This window comes from Brassica napus, chromosome A1 (assembly GCF_020379485.1).
Source record: "Brassica napus cultivar Da-Ae chromosome A1, Da-Ae, whole genome shotgun sequence".
NCBI lineage: Eukaryota > Viridiplantae > Streptophyta > Magnoliopsida > Brassicales > Brassicaceae > Brassica > Brassica napus.
This window is the reverse complement of record NC_063434.1, coordinates 29,596,701-29,606,536: the sequence shown is the minus strand read 5'-3', so window position 1 is coordinate 29,606,536 and position 9,836 is coordinate 29,596,701. Positions and strand designations below refer to the sequence as shown.

Here is a 9,836-nt window from a genome sequence, read left to right as displayed (position 1 = left end):
AATATGCATTACATTATCAAGTTTCGATGGATATGGATGAGATTTATCCTACATATAATAAAAGAAGTTTCTCAATGGTTAACATCATAATGCGTATGTACTATATTACAGATACATAGTACATATTAAAAGGAGTTTCTTATAATCTGTTTTTGTAACATTTCAAACCTTAATTGTTTGATCTGCCACTAACCACAAAACTCATCAGACTTATGTACTGTATTACAAATACCTCTCAAAGTTTGTGTGGGGATGACGGGCTCCATTAAAATTGTTATAGGAATAGTATTTTGATTGTCAGATTGGGTCAACACTCAAAAGAACTCATGTACGCCCTCTCTCCTGCTTAAAATTCGTGTTGGCCTAACAAAAAGGTAACTATATTGGCAATGAAACATCGACAAAGTCGTGTATATTTTGTCAACCCATTAGTTCTTTTTATTTTGGATAGCTTTAATTTTTTCTTGTCTTTTTTGTTGCTAAAATAAATAATGTAGAAAATCTGTGACAAAAGAAAAAAAGTAGAAAATATTTACTTTAGATCATATTTTTTATGTTGATGCAGTAGCATTAAATAGATTATTGGTCCATTACCATCAACTTATTAAGTAGGTAACCAATTTAGATCTCCAAATAAGTTCGTATTATCATTACTATAAAGGGCCGCGTGCGTGAATTTTGTATCCTTTCCTTCCAAGTAATAAAATCTCATTTCTTGTTTTAAATTCTGTACAAGAAACTTACACGATCAAATGTAAATAAAGTACAAAATATGACCCTATGGAAAATTATTTAACCAATCGATCCGTTTAGAATAGCGCAAGCGAGTTCCGAACCATATTATTCAATACCTTGACAATAACTGAATAACTGTCTACTAGCTTACTGATGTATATATTACCATCTATAGTACTCGTTTTCTACATTAGTTGTAAACAAATATTTCTAGAGTTCTGCAGTCATACCTTGACAATAACTGAATAATTAAGTGTCTATCAGCTTACTCATGTATATAACCATATACTAATATTACTCGTTTTCTACATTAGTTGTAAATAAATATTTCTAGATAGAGTTCTGCTGTCATAATTAAAAAAACATGGACGCAACGAAAAAGATGATTGTGTTGTGTAATGCATACATAACATCAAAATAAATGATGTTTGAAAATCTCAGATAAAATACCATGGGGCCTCGTGTTTCGTCCAAAGGCTTATTTTACTACTTTAGAAGGTTCAACGAAACTAAATATAACAATATGTTTTCAGCTTGCACATATCAAAATGTATGTTGGTTTTCGGTGTTTTGTACTGTTTACATTTACCTTATGTTTAATTTGCTTAATCACGTTAGAATATAATAACATTATTGATGCCAAAAAATATATAATAACGTTCTTCTTCTTCTTCTTCTACGCGCGGATAAAATATTATATGTATTTCTCAATTTTGAAAAAAATAATGTATAATATTGTATTACATTATTTAAAAAATATAAAATAAGACTACATAACATAAATATATTTTTTAAATTTTCTTTGTGGAAATCATTAATTGTTTGATTGTTCTACTTGATTCACATATTTGCATAGTTATTTGTGATAGATGAATAACTATATTTTTATTATCAGTAAATAATATATATTTATTATATAATATAAGAAAAATAAAATTATTTACTTTTAAAACAAACTTGTCTCATGTTGGGGACTCGGTTATAGACATATCATATTCGAATGAGGCATTTTTTAGTTATCATTCTTCTTAACAGTCAAGAAACAAATCTGAATATCAAAACAATATCTCATACGATCTCTTTGTGAAATAATTGCTCTGAATAAATTTAATTTATGCATCAAAAAGGACTGGAAATGGATGTGCAGATGTGTTAAATAAGTCAGCTTTACAAAGTACTATTCATAGTTCATATATCATTTATCTTCATCCTATTTTTTTGTCCATCCTTTCTTAAACATCTTGAAATAACTGATGCTAATTAATAATAAACTTTTGGCTGGCAAAAAAATCAAATTTTCTAATTATCGCTTAAGTTGTCTAATTGATATATATGCATTTCTCAATTCAAAAAAAATCATGTTTAATATTGTATTATATTATTTAATGAATATAAAATAAGACTACATAACATAAATATATTTTTTAATTTTTCTTTGTGGAAATCATTATGTTGTTTGATTGTTCTACTTGATTAACATATTTGCATAGATATTTGTGATAGATGAATAACTATATTTTATTATCAGTAAATAATATATACTTATTATATAAAATAAAAAAAATGAAATTATTTACTTTTTAAACAAAGTTGTCTCATGTTGGGGACTCGGTTATAGACATATAATATTCGAAGGAGACATTTTTACAGTTATCAATCTTCTTAACAGTCAAGAAACAAATCTGAATATCAAAACAATATCTCATACGATCTCTTTGTGGAATAACTGCTCTGAAGAAATTGAATTTAGGCATCAAAAAGGACTGAAAATGATGTGCAGATGTGTTATCTAAGTCAGCTTTACAAAGTACTACTATTCATAATTCATACATCATTTAATTCTATCATTTCTTAAACATCTTGAAATAACTGATCCTAATTAATAATAAACTTTTAGCTGGCAAAAAAAATTAAATTTGTCTAATTATCGCTTAAATATTTTATTAATATTGTCTAAGAAGCTTTCAATTGATATCAAAGTTTAATTTTTATTAGTTTTTTTGTTAATTTCAGAGTTTTTTTTTTGTATTTAAGATTTTTTTCCATATTAAGCTTATATTTCTTTCACATAATATACATATGTCATAAAAATTATCATCAAATCAGTTTTACTTATTTATTATTTTGTTTTTAATGAAAATACACATTTTAAATAATTTAATTTAAAATAAAATTATATATAAATTTGTTGTATTCTAACAATTTGATTGATTTAATTAATGTGCTTTGGTGGATAACTTAAAAAGTTTTCATATGAATCGGGGAAAGCAAGCTTATGTTGTTATATTATATTTATTTGTGTATATCGAATCTATATATAATGCTAGTGTAATAAAGAAAAAAACATTATTTTTTTGTAACTTCAAAAAGATACATTATTACAATTTGAAATTAATCAAAATTGAATAAAATGGTAATTAAATAAATATAATTGTTTTTTATCTTGTTTAGTTGAATTCTCATGAAAAGAAATCGATAGGTTAAACAAATGTTTCAAAAAATTTGTGTTATTGTTTTGTCTATAAATTACAAAATTTATTGACTTGATATATTTAATTATTGCACCCTTAAATAATATTTTATTAAGACATTAGAGATATATGTTTTAAGTTGTTTTGTCAAAATTGTACAAAAATCTATGATTTTTCATATTTGTCACGAAAATTTATATGTTAAACTTACTTTTACAAAATTGTTAACTTTGTCACGAAAATAAAAATCTATACTTTTTCATATTTGTCAATATTCTCACACTTTCAAAGAATATATTAGCTTAGTCACTTACTTTTTTTTTTTTCAAAACAAAGTATCGGAGTCTTGAAAGTTGAATCCATATTATTGTAAATGTACATAAGAGTGTGATTACATATTTAGTGATTCTTGTATATGTGTTCAAGAAAGTTTCAATGGCTTAGTGGTATCTGTCATAAATTTATTTCATACTAACCCGGGTTCGATCCTTACCTTTGCATTGTTTTTTCATTTTTTACAAAAAATAAATGTGATGACGTGGCAACTTCGGGCTTTCTGATTGGACGATTTTTTATGCCTATGTGGACACTCTAAGGAGAGCTTATATTCCCCTTTTAGTATAGTATAGATTATCATTATTATTATTATTATTACTAGGCAAGGAATCCGTGCGCATGGGAACTCATTTTATAAAAATATTTTTTTACATTTTGCAATAGAAAATTTATAAATGAATCAATATTATTCAACCTATTTTGTCCTAAATATATTCAATCATGTTTTGAGTCTTTAAATTATTTATTTCCAAGATGTTTTATATTAAAATTTCACAATTAATATATATTAATTTTGATATGTAACATTTCCAACGGTGTGAACAAAAAATTATGATTGTTCAAACAAAACTCCATCATCTTTCTTTTATATATTTATGTTATGTTTATATATAAAATATATTTAATATTTTAATAATATGTCTTTATCAATGAGCCAAAAAATATATTTCAATTTATTTAATAAAAATAAAAGATAAACCCACATAAACAGATCCATATGGGGTTTAAGGTTTTGAAAATATTGTTCATTTTGATAACGGGCTTTGCAATTCTCTTGGGGAATTTTAATATAGTTCATATGATATTGCTTACCTATTTAGGCTTTATGCTTTTTTGATATAAATTTGTAATTCTTCTTTTCTGAAATAGTAAATGAAATATTTGAAAGCTAATTCTATTCTATATTATGTAGAAAATCAGATCCAGATCTGCTTGAATTATCTTCCTCGCCAAATATAAAATACCAAAGCATTTCGATATAAGAAATGGAATGGCTGTTTACTGAAAATAAATACTCCCTCCGTTCCTTAATAATAGACTTTCTAGAAAAAATGTTTGTTTTAAAAAGATGTATTTTTTGTGTTTTTTATGAGAAAATTGTAAATTTCGAGAAAATTAATTGACTTTACTGAATTACTATTGGTTAAAAGTTATTGAAAATTGAAAATTACAGAAAACGATACATTGATTATGGTAGTTTAATGTGTTTTTTTAATATGTGTGAAAATATTAAAAAGTCTATCTTTTAGGAACGGAGGGAGTACATTGTTAGAAAAGGCTTATAGCTGTCCACACCCATCATGCCAATAAACAACACCACGAAAGAGGAGTGCTAGTACAAGTAATTGATTACATAATTAGTTTTATCAAGGACTAATTAAGAAGACTTAGTCACATATATTTATATAGATTTATGTTTCAGTCTCTGTTGAACTTGAAGCATCAACGGGAAGACGTGCGTCAAGACGTTGCTTGGATAGGTAATAAATAATGCTGCTATATCATATGGACAGAGACGAAAGTAACATCTGAGCATATATGCTTCATTCACACAAACTTTAGTATTAACAACTAATGAGCATTTATACTAATTCTCTTAAAAACTTAAAATGATTCAATCAATACTTGATATGACTTCTGATTTTATCAAATTATTTGTGTACGTCTACCAACAAACTTTAGTCATGCGAATGAGTCGGATACATTATCCATCTAATCCAGCATGTCATTTATAAAATTTATTAGTATTGTTTAGTATAATATCTTTCATCTTTTGACAAATACATTAAACAAACTATATATGTACCATATTTTTCTGATGGACAACTGGATATACATGAGCAAAATAAGTATTTCTTCGCATTTGAATAAAAAATTACTACAAGTATCGATGAATCTATGTGCATGTATTAGTGTATATGATTTAGAGATCAGACATGTTAGTAGTTAATCACCCATTGACGAGAGCATTGGTAACATTTTTTAAATAAATTCTATAAATAATTGAAATTAATTATGTAAATGTATATTATAATTTTTCTAAATACCATACTTTTTTTTGAAAAAAAAAATAGCACACTTTTTCTAAAAACAGGACAACTTTTGAAAAATCTTAAAGCTTTTGTTTTAGAAAACATTATTACCAACAAATTTAGGAAGGCTTAGAAAGTTGCCCTAGTAAGTTTCTTTTAAAAATCTTCAAGCTTTTGTTAAGAATGTTCTTTCCTTTTTTATCCTAAGTAAATTCTTACATAATTCAGATAAGCCATTCTCGTTATTATAAGTTTTTTAATCATTTTTTTATTATTACGAAATCAATCATTTTAAACAGTATGATGATATATCAAAAATCCTAAGTATCAAAATAGCGTTTTAGATTACAGCAAGACATCTCTTTAATTCAACCAGCCTCATGTTCAGTTTAGTCAATATATATTGGGTATATTTTAAAAAGATCAAGCATATACAGTATTTATAGATATCAAGACAAAGCATATAGTTCCCAAAGTATCTCTCTCTTGTTCAGTTCTTATCTCTATTCAATTATAGTGTCGAGAATATGGAGGGAGATAATCATAGTATGGAGAAAGGATTACTACTGGTAAATAAGGAAGAGAAGAGAGGAAGCTCAGAAACAACGATAACTCCACTTCTTATCTTCACCACTTTCATCATTGTCTCTGCGTCCTACAGCTTTGGAATTGCCGTATGTTCCCATCTCTCTCTATATATATAAGGGTAGAATAGTCACCATCCCCTTCTAGTTCTGTGTGGAGAATCTAAGGAATTCTCAATTTTTTTTTATATAATTTGCTTACTTCTAGATACTACACATTGATGGAGGTGATTTCTAAAAGTGGATAAAGTTTGGAGAAAAGAGATGTAAGAAAAAAAAACCTAGTGGTTATTTGCATGCAGGTCAATGGACAGAAGTTATCTAATTTCAGGAAAAGGAATCGATATCATGATAATTCATTAATCCTAGCTAGTTATATGCAGTAACTTTGAAAGTACGTGAATGTATATACATGTACTTACTGAAATTAGGATATATCGTTTCTTCGGGAACATAGGTATCATTTTCATTTTTTTTGGTCTTTCGTTGTGAAGTATCCTTATAACCTTGTTTTCATAATTCAGATATGTCTTTGCTCGTTTTAGGGTTAGCAGATAATATATCCCAACTGTACAGAGACTCATATGTATTCCAAATATGCATATGGTAAACAGTTAGGTTTTACTGCCGGTACAATGTCTTCTATTATGGAAGATCTTGATCTTTCCATCGCACAAGTAAGCCTCTATTTCACTATATATTATTTTATATGTCTATACGTTTTAACAAATATAAATTTTACTTCAGATATTTCTAATAAAAATACTTTTCACAGTTTTCAGTATTTGGTTCGCTACTGACTTTTGGAGGAATGATCGGTGCAATATTTAGCGCAACAATTGCAGATGCCTTCGGTCGTAAAATGGTTAAATATTCATTATTGTGGAATCCACCCTCTAACTCTCGATAATGTCTCTATTAATTTAATCTTTAACCTCTAAACCCTTTGTACCTTTTCGTTCTAATTATTTCTTTAGACGTTGTGGGTGGCCGAGGCATTCTTCATAAGTGGATGGCTTGCAATTGCACAAGCCAAGGTTTCTTCACGACCCATTTAATATCTTACTTCATTAATAATAAACTCACGTACTAATCTCAATTAATCTATCTTCCCATAGAATATTATCTGGTTAGACTTTGGACGATTCTTTGTGGGAACTGGAGTTGGTCTCGCTAGCTACGTGGTAAACAATTATTTTATTTACATAGATTAATCATCTCTAAACTTGTAATAATTATAGCTGATTTATTTTAAAATATGTAGGTTCCTGTATATATCGCAGAAATAACTCCTAAAAATGTGAGAGGCACTTTTACATTTAGCAATCAGGTAATGCATATATTACTAGTTTATAATCAAACTTAATATATACACACAAACTAATACACTATTTTACGATTGATTGAAATCTTATAGCTTTTGCAAAATTGTGGGATCGCAACCGCATATTACATTGGAAATTTCGTATCATGGAGAACGATAGCCTTGATCGGTACTCCTTCCCACTTATATTTTTTTTATTTGCCACATGTTTTAGTTTCCCCATATTACTTAACTATTAAATGTATTCATCGTTAAATAATTAATTAATATATAAAACTATTTTAATTAGAGGACTTCTACATCTTCAGGCATTATCCCATGCTTGATACAATTTTTGGGGTTATTTTTCATCCCGGAGTCTCCAAGATGGCTGGTTAGTCGTATGAATCATATCATTTCTCTAATTAAAGAAAAGAGAACGTTTATATAAAATTATTCTTTACGTCGATAACAAGTATTAAAATTAATGTATTTATTTAGGCAAAAGAAAACCGTGATGAAGAGTGTGAAGTTGTTCTTCAAAACGAGGAAAAGAAGCTGATATTGTGAAGGAAACTCGTGAAATCATGGTACACATACGTCTAAATGATGAATAATCAAAATTAGGCTTATTTTTGCTACATATTAAAACTTTATTATCATTATATACAGATTTTTTTTCATAACTTCGCAGATTTCTGTTGATGCTACCGCAAATATCAGCATGCAAAGTCTTTTCAAAAGAAAATATGCTCGTCAACTTATAGTAAGAAAATACGTTTGAAAAAAAAAATTATCAAACAAATTTATTAAATTACATTTTACTTATATTGATTTTTGCTTTTGGTTAATTATATTTAGATCGGAGTAGGTGTGATGCTTTTACAGCAGTTATGTGGAAGTTCAGGGATAAGCTATTACGCAGGCAGCATATTTGACCTTGCTGGTAACATTATATATTTACTGATTATTACGTTATTTAACAATTGGTTCTTATGAAAAAGTAAAATAAATACTTTTCACTCTTAAGGATTTCCTTCTCAGACTGGGATGACGGTGTTGTCTATGGTCGTGGTACGTATATATGTAAATAATAGAAAATTAAAAAGTCACTACTTTGATTTGTTCATTATTCTCTGTAACCTAGCTCCCCATTTTTTTTGTCTTTACGATGATTGATTATAAACTTTAACCAATGAGCATGCTAGGTACCAAAAGCTATATTGGGCCTGATCACTGTGGATCGATGGGGAAGACGACCACTTCTGATGGTTAGAATAATTTTATTTAATATATTACTTTAGTTTGTTAATATATATAGCTTTGTTGTTAAGGAACGAAATAATTAAAAGAGAGAGAGAAAATAAAAACTCAGAGGGGCTCGGCGGTCGCCCGGTGCGTGAGCGTCCGTGCCGCCGCCGGAGCTCGTGTTTCTTTCAGATAAAATAATCAGGTTCCGGTCTTCTCTTCGTCTTTGCCGGTTCCCGCCTGTCCGAGCTCTGGTCTGCCACCAACCGCTTTGGTTCTGGCCCTGGAGTAACGACGCGGTGGCTGAAAAGATGACGCGGAGAAGACATTAGTTTTCGGAATAATATCTCCGGGAGGCGGAGGTTATCGCAGATCCGTCGCCGCCGGTCTTTTGTCTCCGTGGCGGGGAAGGTCCTTCAGGTCCGCCGTCATCGGATCTAGTCTCCGGGGGGTGAAGGCTTCTTCAGCCTTGCGTCGCCAGCTCGTGGCCCTTAATCTTTAGGGTTTAGTTTATTTCTTTTTTCTTCGGTTGGGCTTTATTTATGTTTGTTTCTGTGTGATGGTGTTTTCGTCGGAGGAGATGGAAGAGCTCCGGTGGAAAGAATGAGGATGCATGCGATTCCTCTGGCGGGTCCCGGCGGATAATGATGATGGAGGAGCTCTCGCTACGGCGATTGAGCCTCTCCGGCTTGAGTGGCCCAAAGTTGGTTGAAAGTAAAGAGGAACAGAGCGATGGAGCTCCAGTTTGGCCGTGTGATCCGGTGGTTGGATCTCCGGCGTCGACGAGTCGCGATGGTATGGCGCTGTCCTTGTGACACGTGTTCCCTCGCGGATGAGGATGGCAACACGTGTACAAGCGGCCAAAAGTGGGATTAGAGAGGCGGCCGAATGCATCTCTGCTTGTTCTCTAGGGATTTAAAACTGTATTGGATTTAAATTCTCTCTCGGACTCTGCTTGTAAAATGGCCTTAAATGGCTTTTCAATATAAATTATAAATGGTTGACAAAAAAAAATCACTTGTTCTGATTGAAATAGTTTTTGTTCCGATCTACGATTAGGCACACATGAAATCAAACCCAGATATAATATAATAAGTAAATGGTGCATTGGTGATTGGTGTATCTT

The 9,836-nt window shown here is 29.8% G+C and overlaps 1 pseudogene; it reads left to right on the top strand.

Annotated features, from left to right (window-relative positions):
• Nucleotides 1-5,817: 5,817 nt before the first annotated feature.
• LOC125590210 lies at nt 5,818-9,836 on the top strand (annotated as a pseudogene).